Raw genomic sequence first — 11,522 nt, 5'->3', positions numbered from 1 at the left:
CTCACCCTTATAATCCCAGCACTTCGGGAGGCCAAGGCGGTTGGATCACTTGAGCCCAGGAGTTTGAGAACAGCCTGACCAATATGGCGAAATCCCGCCTCTACTAAATACACACACACATGCACACACACACGCACACACACACACAAATTAGCCGGCCGTGGTGACGGCCTGTAGTCCCAGCTTAGGCTGAGGCAGGAGGAGAATCACTTGAACCCGGCAGGAGGGGGTTGCAGTGAGCCATGATTGCACCACTCTCCAGCCTGGGCAACAGAATCAATCAGACTCTGTGTCAAAAACAAACAAAACCCTAACTACTATAGTAGTTAACATTTACTGTGTGCTAAACATTTTTACATGTGTTATCTGGGACTTCATCCCCAAAGCAGTGGTTAGGCGATAAACTCTATCTCCAATGCACATTTCCCAAATGAGAAGACTGAAACTTGGAGGGATTAAGTAAGTTGCCTGCATTCACAGAGCTGGCAAAATGATGAAAGCAGAAATTATTTATTCATTTACCAACATTTGAGCATGCTGCTTGCCCACACCATGCTAGAGGTAGGAAGCGATACCAAGATAAATAGGATGGATAAGGTCCTGGCCCTGAGGGGTTATGGATTAGTGGAGAACAAAGAAAACAGGCAATTTTTTTTTTTTTTTTTTTTTTTTTTGAGACAGAGTTTCTCTCTTGTTGCCCAGGCTGGAGTGCAGTGGTGCAGTCTCGACTCACTGCAACCTCCGCCTCCCGGGTTCAAGCGAGTCTCCTGCCTCAGCCTCCCAGTAATCTTGTAGAATCACAGGCATGTACCACCACACCTGGCTAATTTTGTATTTTTAGTAGAGATGGGTTTTCACCATGTTGGTCAGGCTGGTCTCGAACTCCTGACCTCAGGTGATCCACCTGCCTTGGCGTCCCAAAGTTCTGGGATTACAGGCATAAACCACCACGCCCAGCCGAAAACAGGCAATTTGACTCTATTTTACAAACACTTTAGAGCTTACTATGTAGCAGGAGGAGGTTCAAGCTCCAGGAGCTGTTAAAGACGTTCCTCCTTCCCCTAGAGAAAATGGAATCCAGGAAAGAGCCCAGGAAATTCTGGAAGAGGAGCCAAAGGAGAAGACATCCTCAGAGAGATGAGGAGAAGCTTGGAGGAAAGCGTGTAATCAATGTTTGGTGTGTCAAAGGCAGCAAGAAGCACAGCAAGATAGCAGAGGAAGGTCTGTTGGATTTAATCACATGAAGGCAGCTTCCTGGCTATACCCCTCCTAAGTGGGATGACAGCCCCGTCCACCTGGCATCCTCTCCTTCATTCCCTTCATTCAATCCATCTCCAGAAACGGCTCCTTTATTGTTCTCCCAGCACACTGCCCTATCTTCTCCAAGAGTTCCCAAAGAATGATTCCAGACAACCAGCATCCACATCACCTGTGAATTTGCTGCAAATGCAGGTACACAGCCTGAATTAGAATCTCAGGAGATGGGGCCCGGAAAACTGTTTCAATCTGCCCTGGAGGGCTCAATGAAGTATGAGTCCGTCTGCCTTCTCCATCATTCCCAGTGATCCTCTTCTGCAATCCCGGTGATACTTCTGAATCACAGATAAAATGATGCCCATCTCTGCTTAAAACCATCCAGAGGGGTCCTGCTATCTTCAGAATTAAGTCCAAAGCCATTCTTCCCAGTTGTCCATGTTCTGTGAGTTTTTTCAGTTGCCTTGTTCTTCTGTTCAAAGCACTGTTCACCCACCACCTACCCATCCACTGACACTGCTACCCACCAGCCTGCCATGCTCTTCTTCATCCTTTGTGGCTCGCCTTCTAGTAATCACTGACCTCCAGACAAGGTTCCACAGGGGAATGGGAGTGCCTGAGATAATACTGCTCACTTCTGCGAAAATCACTCATCCTGCCTCTTAAATCAACTCCTTGAGGAATGAACCCATTATCAGTCTTGGTTAACAATGAATCCTCAGTGGCGACGTAAGTGCGCAGCATCTAATAGTGACTCAATAATCCTCAATCCCCCAAGCCCTTGATGGGGCTTGGCACAGTGGTTCACTCCTGTAATCCCAGCACTTTGGGAGGCTGACGGGAGTGGATCACAAGGTCAGGAAATCAAGAGCAGCCTGGCCAACATGGCAAAACCCTGTCTCTACTAAAAACACAAAAATTAGCCAGACGCAGTGGCAGGCACCTGTAATCCCAGCTACTTGGGAGGGTAAGGCAGGAAAATCACATGAACCCAAGAGGCAGAGTTTGCAGTGAGCCAAGATTGTGCCACTGCATTCCAGCCTGGGCGACACAGCAAGACTCCATCTCAAATAATGATAATAATAATCCTTTGATGAATGGTTGAATAAAGACCCATTCTGATGGAGTGATGGATGTTGGAGCATGAGTAGCAGAAGAAGCAAAAGTAAAGTTCTCAAACACCTTTCAAGAGACTCAGTTGGGAAGAGAAGGAAAGAGATGAATACATCAAGTGATTTTTATTTGGATTGATTTGATTGATTCAAATTTTATTTTATTTTATTTTTATTTTTATTTTATTTATTTATTTATTTTTTGAGACAGAGTCTTGCTCTGTCATCCAGGCTGGAGTGCAGTGGCGTGATATCGGCTCACTGCAACCTCTGCCTCCCGGGTTCAAGCAATTCTCTGTCTCAGCCTCCCGAGTAGCTGGGATTACAGGTGCCTGCCACCACACCCAGGTAATTTTTTGTATTTTTAGTAGAAACAGGGTTTCACCACCTTGGCGTGATCCACCCGCCTAGGCCTCCCAAAGTGCTGGGATTGCAGGCGTGAGCCACCGCACCCAGTCCAAATTTTACTTTATGTTATCAAAGATAAAAGAAAGAATTAGTTTAGATGCTGATGGGACAGAGTTGAGAGAGGGAGAACTGAAGATACAGGAGCAAAGGAGATGATGTAGCCAGATGTAGGTATCTCTAGGGCAGATTTCATCTTCGTTCAGTGCCAGGAGCTCTCAGCTGTGTGTGGAACTGAGGTAAGGAAGAATGCATTCCCGAAAACAGCCTCACTTCCAGGTGGTGATTCTTCCAGGTAGGAAATTCAAAGGCCAGGCCGGGTCTCCTTCTCTGGTCCTCTAACACAGCACAGGTTCATGTGCTCATGTGTGTAAACAGCCTGTTTAATTCTCTTTCTCTATTGCTAGATTCCTTGTGGGCAAAGACTGTCTTTCTCTTTCATAATTATATCCTGAAGACCAGGCATGATGTCCATTATCTGAAATTGTTTTGAATAAATGAATGAGCGTATAAACAAATGAATGAACAAATGCATGTATTTGCATATAGTTTAAGTTTCTACTTCCTGGGACTGTCAGTCTTTTTCACCCCACTCAGTCCTATATGCTGCCTCCTCAGCTCAAACCAAATCTCTTCCCCTATGTCTACCTACTTCATTCCAGACAGCAAAAACCTCAGCAATAGCTTCTCTGAATCTATCAGTCAGGATCTCCTGGTGAGAAATGGCAGAAACTCAGCTCAAATAGGCAAAAGCAAAAAAAAAAAAAAAAAAATGTGTATTAGTTTATGTAACTGAAAAAGCAGGAATGACTCAATCTAGAGGCTTACACAATAGCCCATCTCTATAGCTTCATCTCAGTCAGGATCTATCTCCACCTGGGGCAAAGGTGGCTGCCAGCCTTTGGAGACTTACACAAGCTTCTCAAAGACAGAACCCCTCTTTCCCTCCAAGGCAAAAGCATTAGGCAGGATTCCAATTGTCTCCCACAGTCATGTGCCCACTCTGAGGCCAGTGGATCAATCGGATCCCAGCCCCCAACCTGTGGTAGCTTTGGGGCCCCGCGGTTGGTAGCACCATCAGGAAGGGGAAAGACAAGTTCTAAAAGGAAAGGATGGGCACGCAAAAAGGAACAGCTGTTCTCTGCATTGACTCTGCAATTGTGGTGCTAAGCTCCTGAGAGCTATATAGAATGTAGCCCAGATGTTTTTAAAAACCTGGTTTTCAGAATTACCTTTTGTGAAATAGAGATTTCAAAAGTCCACTTAAGAACTGCTAAACCGGCCGGGCGCGGTGGCTCAAGCCTGTAATCCCAGCACTTTGGGAGGCCGAGACGGGCGGATCACGAGGTCGGGAGATCGAGACCATCCTGGCTAACACGGTGAAACCCTGTCTCTACTAAAAAAATACAAAAAACTAGCCGGGCGAGGTGGTGGGCGCCTGTAGTCCCAGCTACTCGGGAGGCTGAGGCAGGAGAATGGCGTGAACCCGGGAGGCGGAGCTTGCAGTGAGCTGAGATCCGGCCACTGCACTCCAGCCTGGGCGACAGAGCGAGACTCCGTCTCAAAAAAAAAAAAAAAAAAAAAAAAAAAAGAACTGCTAAACCAGAATGTTCAGAGAGTGACACCTAGGATTTCATACTTTTTAAAGCTCCACAAGTAGGCCAACTTGGTGGCTAGATCTTGTAATCCCACCACTTTGAGAGGCCAAGGTGGGAGAATTGCTTGAGCCCAGGAGTTCAAGACTAACTCTGGCCAGATGGTGAGACCCCGTCTTTACAAAAAAATTAAAAACTGACTGGGTGATGCATGCCTGAAGTCCCAGCTATGCAAGAAGATCCCTTGGGTCCCGGAGTTTGTGGAGGCAGAGAACTATGATTGCACCACTGCACTCCAGCCTGGGTGACAAAGTGAAACCCCAGCTCTAAAAAAAATACAAAGTGCCACAGGGGAAGGGAGAAACAAATAAGTTTAGGAATGAATGTCAGAGTAGATGGCAAGTGGCTTCTGAAATCCCACAGACTTGAGTTTCAATCTGGCTGTGCCCCCAGATAGCTGCCTGACCTAGAGCAGACCTTGCTGTTCTGAGCCTAACTTTCCTGATGTGCAGCAGGGAAAGAAATAAAGGAGTGGCCAGAAGAGTGTGAGAGCCGTATCTCTCTGCCAGTGCTTTTGAGACAATTAAATGAGAAAAGATATGAGAAAAGGTCCAGCACAGGTTTAGTAAATGAGAATTTCTTTCCCTCTTTCTCTTCCCTCTTCCTTCCTTCCCTCCCTGCCTTTCCTTTCCTTCCTTCCTTCCTTCCTTCCCTCTCTCTCTCTTTCTTTCTTTCTCTTCCTTCCTTCCTTCCCTCCTTCTCCCTCTCTCTCTTTTTCTTTCCCCTTCCCTTCCTTTTCCTTCCTTCCTTCTTCTTTCCTTCTTTCCTTCCTTCCTTCCTTCCTTCCTTCCTTCTTCCTTCCTTCCTTCCTTCCTTCCTTCCTTCCTTCCTTCCTTCCTTTTGATGGCATCTCACTCTGCCACCCAGGCTGGAATGCAATGGTATGATCACAGCTCACTGTAGCCTCAACCTCCCAGGCTCAAGTGATCCTCCTACCTCAGTCTCCCTAGCTAGGACTACAGATCCCCAGCTAATTTTAAAATTTTTGTAGAGATGGGTCTTTGCCATATTGCTCAGGTTGACCTCAAATTTCTGGGCTTAAGCAATCCACTTGCCTCGGCCTCCCAAAGTGTTGGGATGACAGGCGTGAGCCACTGCTCCCGGCCTCACCTTCCCTTTCTAATGTATCACAAAGTCCTTTAGATTCTGCCTCTGAAACACTCTAGTCTCTGTCCACACATGCCCTGGCCCATTGCTACTGCTCTCTTGCTGCCTACCACCACCCTGTGCCTGGGGCTTTCTGCAGTATCTTCTCCCTGCAGGCTTCTCGAAGGCACAGGGGTAGGCTACTTCAAAAGCCAACTGAGCGGATCACTCTCCGACATATAGGAATTTAGCACTCTCCCTACTCTGATTATAAAGTACAATCATCTTCCTACCTGTTCAAGATCTGCCCCCAGATTACCTGTCCTGCCTCATCTCCTGCCATATCACCTGCTCTGATCTAGGTTACAACCTATGGAAGTAATTTCTAATGTCTCTGAAATGCTAGGCACATACTCCCCTTGGATCTCTACCCTTGCTCTTTCCTCTCCCTGAGTGATGTTCATGCAGCAACTCCCATCCCATATCCTCCATGTCTCATTTTGAATGTCACTGCTTCATGGAAGCCCTCCCTGATCTCTACTTTCCTGGTTTCCCTTATCCATGGTTATCTTGATCACAATAGCCAGCAATCATTATCCACTGTGGTACCCTTCTCATTCGCCAGGCTATTCATGTTTCATTTTCTTTCACAACACCCCCTTAGAAAATTACACTTCCTCCTTTTACACTTCAGGGTACTGAGATTTAGAGTCAGCAGGTATCGTTCTCAAGGTCATAGCAATGCAGTGCGAAGATTCAACCCTAGGTCTTTCTGATTCCTTGTCACCAGCCTTCTCCACTTCTTGCTACTTCCCATCAACCACACCATATTGAAATTGCCTATTTCCCCCTCTTGCTTCCCCATTAGAATTGGAGCTACTTGCTTGTATGTCATGATGTCGTCCATGCTTAGCACAGGCTGGGTACATAGAACAGACCCAATTACATGGCTGAATAAATGCAGTCAGTGTGCTCAGGTGTTGAGATCCATGGCCAGAAAGAAACTGGTGATAGATTTATGCCCAAAGGAGTTTGTACCTGCCTGGTTGCTTGAGGGTTAAAATATAGGACGATGACTCAGAGCTGGAGACAACCTTAGCATTCGCTTTCTAGATGAAGCACCTGAAGAAGATGCAATCTGCCTGAGATTCCTCTACCGGCTTTTGGCTGAATTAGCTTACGACCTCAGGGCCCTGGTTGAATCCTAACTGATATCAAAGCCAAGTAAGACCTCAGGTCTTCTGAGATGCAGGATGTTGCCTTACTACTGAGATGCAGTTTTCAAACTCACCCCATTTCCAAGTCCGTGTCAGGTCTTATCCCTGCACCCAGACTGACCCAGTCAACAAATATTTATCAGTCACCTCCAATAAATAAAGGAGGCACCAGTGTGGAAGAAACAGAGTCAACAGTCTAGTGGAGAAGAGTGGCATGATACAAGTATTTGCATACGTAATTACCTAAACAAATGCAAAGGCACAAAGTAGTGGGGTGAGGAAGTACAGAGTATGTGGGGGCATCTGACAGCCTAGGAGTTCCAGGAAGGTTCTCAGCCAAGACATGGAGGGTGGGTAGGAGTTAGGTAAGCCAAATATCCTGAGACCCTGCTATGGGAGAGGGGAGACATGCTCAGGAAATGGAGAGCAAAGCAGAGTGGAAGGAGCAGGAAGGACAAGAGAATTTCTGCCCCTGGGGGAGACCCATGGGTGGGCCCAAGCCAGATCCTCCAGCGCCCTTGCAAAACAGTTTGGACAGTTGTCTAAAGACAAACTCCTCAGTGGGGAAGGTCACATTGATCATCCCACCAGGGCTGTCTGTGTCCCGTGGTCAAGGTGGCACCATCCCCATGGTCAAGGGGAAAGTAGGTCAGGCATGGTGGCTCACGCCTATAATCCCAGCACTTCAGGAGGCCAAGGTGGATCACTTGATGTCAGGAGTTTGAGACCAGACTGGCCAACATGGTGAAACCCCATCTCTACTAAAACACAAAAATTAGCTGGGCGTGGTGGCGTGGCCCTATAATCCCAGCTACCTGTAATCCCAGCTACTTGGGGAGCTGAGGCAGGAGAATCACTTGAACCCAGGAGGCAGACATTGCAGTGAGCCGAGACTGAGCCACTGCACTCCCTGCTGGGTGACAGAGCGAGATTCCGTCTTAAAAAAAAGGGGATGTGGGTGGGGGCAAAGTCATGGTGCTGAATGTTAGGACACCGGATTTTCTTTTCTTTTTTTTTTTTTTTGAGACAGAGTTGGAGTCTCTCTCTGTCGCCATGCTAGAGTGCAGTGGCACAATCTTGGCTCACTGCAGCCTCCTCCTCCCGAGTTCAAGCGATTCTCCTGCCTCGGCCTCCTGAGTAACTGGGATTACAGGCACCTGCCACCACGCCTGGCTAATTTTTGTATTTTTAGTAAAGATGGGGTTTCATCATGTTGGCCGGCTGGTCTCGAACTCCTGACCTCAGGTGATCCGCCCACCTCAGCCCCCCAAAGTGCTAGGGTTACAGGTATGACTGGACACTGGATTTTCTGCACTGCAATTATCTCCCTCCAGGCCTTAGTATCCTGCCTGTAGCATGGGTCAGTAAGTCCAGACCAGGTAATGTCTGGTCTTAATAGACATTACTTAAAGCAGTAATAATAAGAATAGTAGTCTGGGCGCAGTGGCTCACGCCTGTAATCCCAGTACCTTGGGAGGCTGTGGTGGGCAGATCACAGTTTCAGGAGTTCGAGACCAGCCTGACCAACATGGTGAAACCCCGTCTCTGCTAAAAATACAAAAATTAGACTAGCATGGTGGCATGTGCCTGTAATCCCAGCTACTCGGGAGGCTGAGGCAGAATTGCTTGAACCCAGGAGGCGGAGATTGCAGTGAGCCGAGATCATGCCATTGCACTCCTGCCTGGGCAACAGAGTGAGACTCCATTTTAAAAAAAAAAGAGTTTCAGTGAAGAAGTGGGCCAGGCGCAGTGGCTCACACCTGTAATCCCAGCACTCTGGGAGGCTGAGACAGGATTATCACTTGATCCTAGGAGTTTGAGGCCAACCTCGGCAACATAGCAAGACCCTATCCCTACAAAAAATACAAAAATTAGCAAGGCATGGTGTTGTGCCTGTAGTTCCAGCTACTCAGGAGGCTGAGGTGGGAGGATTACTGGAGCCCAGGCAGTCAAAGCTGCAATGAGCTATGATCACACCACTGCACTCCAGCCTGGGTGATACAGTAAGACGATGACTCAAAACAACAAGCAAACAAAAAGAATAATGACACTAGCATTTATAGAGTGTTTTCTATGTACCTAGTACTGTGCAAAACACTTCTCATTGAATCTTCATGACAACCACATGAATAGGTAACTATGATTATGCACATTTGACAGATGAGAAAAAAAGACTGAGGAATTAAGGAATTAAGTAAACTGGGCAAGGTCCCCCAGCAAAAAAGTGAAAGAGCTATTCAAGTCCGAGTCTGCTATGATACCCAGCCTGACTCATCTGCCATCTCTTACCGCTAAGAAACTTTAAGAAGTTTCGCCAGGTGCGGTGGCTCAAGCCTGTAATCTCAGCACTTTGGGAGGCCAAGATGGACGGATCACAAGGTCAGAAGATCGAGACAATCCTGGCTAACATGGTGAAACCCCATCTCTACCAAAAAATACAAAAAACTAGCCGGGCGAGGTGGCAGGCGCCTGTAGTCCCAGCTACTCGGGAGGCTGAGGCAGGAGAATGGCCTGAACCCAGGGAGTGGAGCTTGCAGTGAGCTGAGATCCGGCCACCGCACTCCAGCCTGGGCCACAGAGCGGGACTCCGTCTCAAAAAAAAAAAAAAAAAAAAAAAAGGAAACTTTAGGAAGTTTCAAAACCTGAAAAATACATGATGGCTCGTGCCAGTTTAACATGTTCTAAGGCTGTTTCAGCTGCTTTGAACTTTTAACAAGGTACCCTGTGTGACTCTGGATGGCTCCCAGATGAAGCACTGAGGAAGCATTCCCTGAGGCGTGGGGGCCTCCTTGAGATCTAATAGCACTGTGGCGTGACGAACACAGAGCGGACAGAAACCACACCCTTGCACCCCAGCCTTGTGAACCCTCACCAGGTCTACTCAGGCCAGACAGGGATCCTGAGGTTGTTTTTGCAGGAGCCTGGCAGGGCCCTCTCTCTCTCCCTAACAAACCAGGCTGTCATTCCCCTCACCTTGCAAACAGTCTCCCTCCCAGGCACCGGGACTGCCTTCTTCTGCAGCATAAATGTGAACACTGTTGTGGAATGCCTGCCATACGCCCGTGGGCTTTTGCCAGAGGGCCTCCCGCCAGTGATCTGCCCTTCAGAAACTGGCTTCGGATTTCTCAGTCTCCTTTTGTGACCTTGGTGGCGAGAGGTTTGGGAGTCTAAATGCAAGAAAATGAAAGATCAGAGCTGTGCGAGTTGCCAGAGTCCAGAGAACAGTCTGGATGGAAAGACTACGAATGTCACGTGAGTGAACCACCTCATTTTACAGGTGAAAAAGCTGAGGTCCAGACAGGAGACAGACTGCACACAGAGGACACACACATTCAGGAAAAGGTTGAGACAGCAGGTCAAGTTCACTTCCAGGGAGCCTTTATGGCGTTGGGACTGCTCAATGTTCTTTCCTCCTCTTCCGGTAATGCACCCCCATCTCTTTTTGGAATTTTCTCTTTTTTAAAAAATTTAGTTTTGGTCAGGCGTGATGGCTCACACTTGTAATCCCGGCACTTTGGGAGGCCAAGACGGGTGGATCATTTGAGGCCGGGATTTCGAGATCAGCCTGGCCAACATGCCAAAACCCCATCTCTACTACTAAAAATACAAAAATTAGCCGGGTGTGGTAGCACACACCTGTAATCCCAGCTACTCGGGAGGCTGAGGCACGAGAATCACTTGAACCCAGGAGGCGGAGGTTGCAGTAAGCCGAGATTGTGCCACTGCACTCTAGCCTGGGTGACACAGCAAGATCCTGTCTATATATATATATGTGTGTATATATATGTGTGTATATATATGTATATGTGTGTATATATATATGTATATATATATACACACACACATACACACACACACACACATATATATATAAATTCTTTATTTTTAAATTTTTTAAAAAAATTTTTAGTAGAGGCAGGTTCTCACCACGTGGCCCAGGTTGGTCTTGAACTCCTGGACTCAAGTGATCCTCCTGCCTTGGCCTCCCAAAATGCTGGGATTACAAGATTACAAGCAAATGTCACCAGGCCCAACCTGGAATTTTCTCTTACCCAGTGTGGTGGTCTCTGTAAGCTCAAGGAAGTGCCCGCCCTCTTCTAGCCACAGAGATGCCCACAAGAGACAGAGCAGGCTCCTTCTCTCAGGACTCTGAATCTTTTTTTTTTTTTTTAATTTTGAAACGAAGTCTCGCTCTCTCTCCAGGCTGGAGTACAGTGGCACGATCTCGACTTATTTCAACCTCCACCTCCCAGGTTCAAGTGATTCTCATGCCTCAGCCTCCCAAATAGCTGGGACTACAGGTGCCATGCCCAGCCAAGTTTTGTATTTTTAGTAGAGACAGGGTTTCACCATGTTGGCCAGGATGGTCTCGATCTCTTGACCTCGTGATCTGCCCGCTTTGGCCTCCCAAAGTGCTGGGATTACAGGTGTGAGCCACCGCACCCAACCAGACTTTGAATCTTAACTGGAATGACCCTGGACAGAGCACATCTCTTCTGGTGGTTGTCCCTGGAGTAACTGAGTCATCCAGCTCTCTAAACACTTGGCATTGCCTGTGTCAAACCTGTCTCAACACTGGCTTCCCTATCTCTATCAATTCTAAAGCTCTCCAACACCCTTCTAGAAAATTTCTCTTAGGACTAAATTAGCCAGTAGGAGTTTCTGTTTCTTGCAACTGAAAAGCCATGAAGGATGAAGTATTCTTTAAATTTTCCCCACAATTTCATGCTGTCTTGCTCTGAGGCAACTACCTTAAAAAAAAAAAATGGCACAGAGACAGAAACACTGCAAGT

Source organism: Macaca thibetana, chromosome 8 (assembly GCF_024542745.1).
Source record: "Macaca thibetana thibetana isolate TM-01 chromosome 8, ASM2454274v1, whole genome shotgun sequence".
Taxonomy (NCBI): Eukaryota; Metazoa; Chordata; class Mammalia; order Primates; family Cercopithecidae; genus Macaca; species Macaca thibetana.
Note: the sequence above shows the minus strand (reverse complement) of the source record.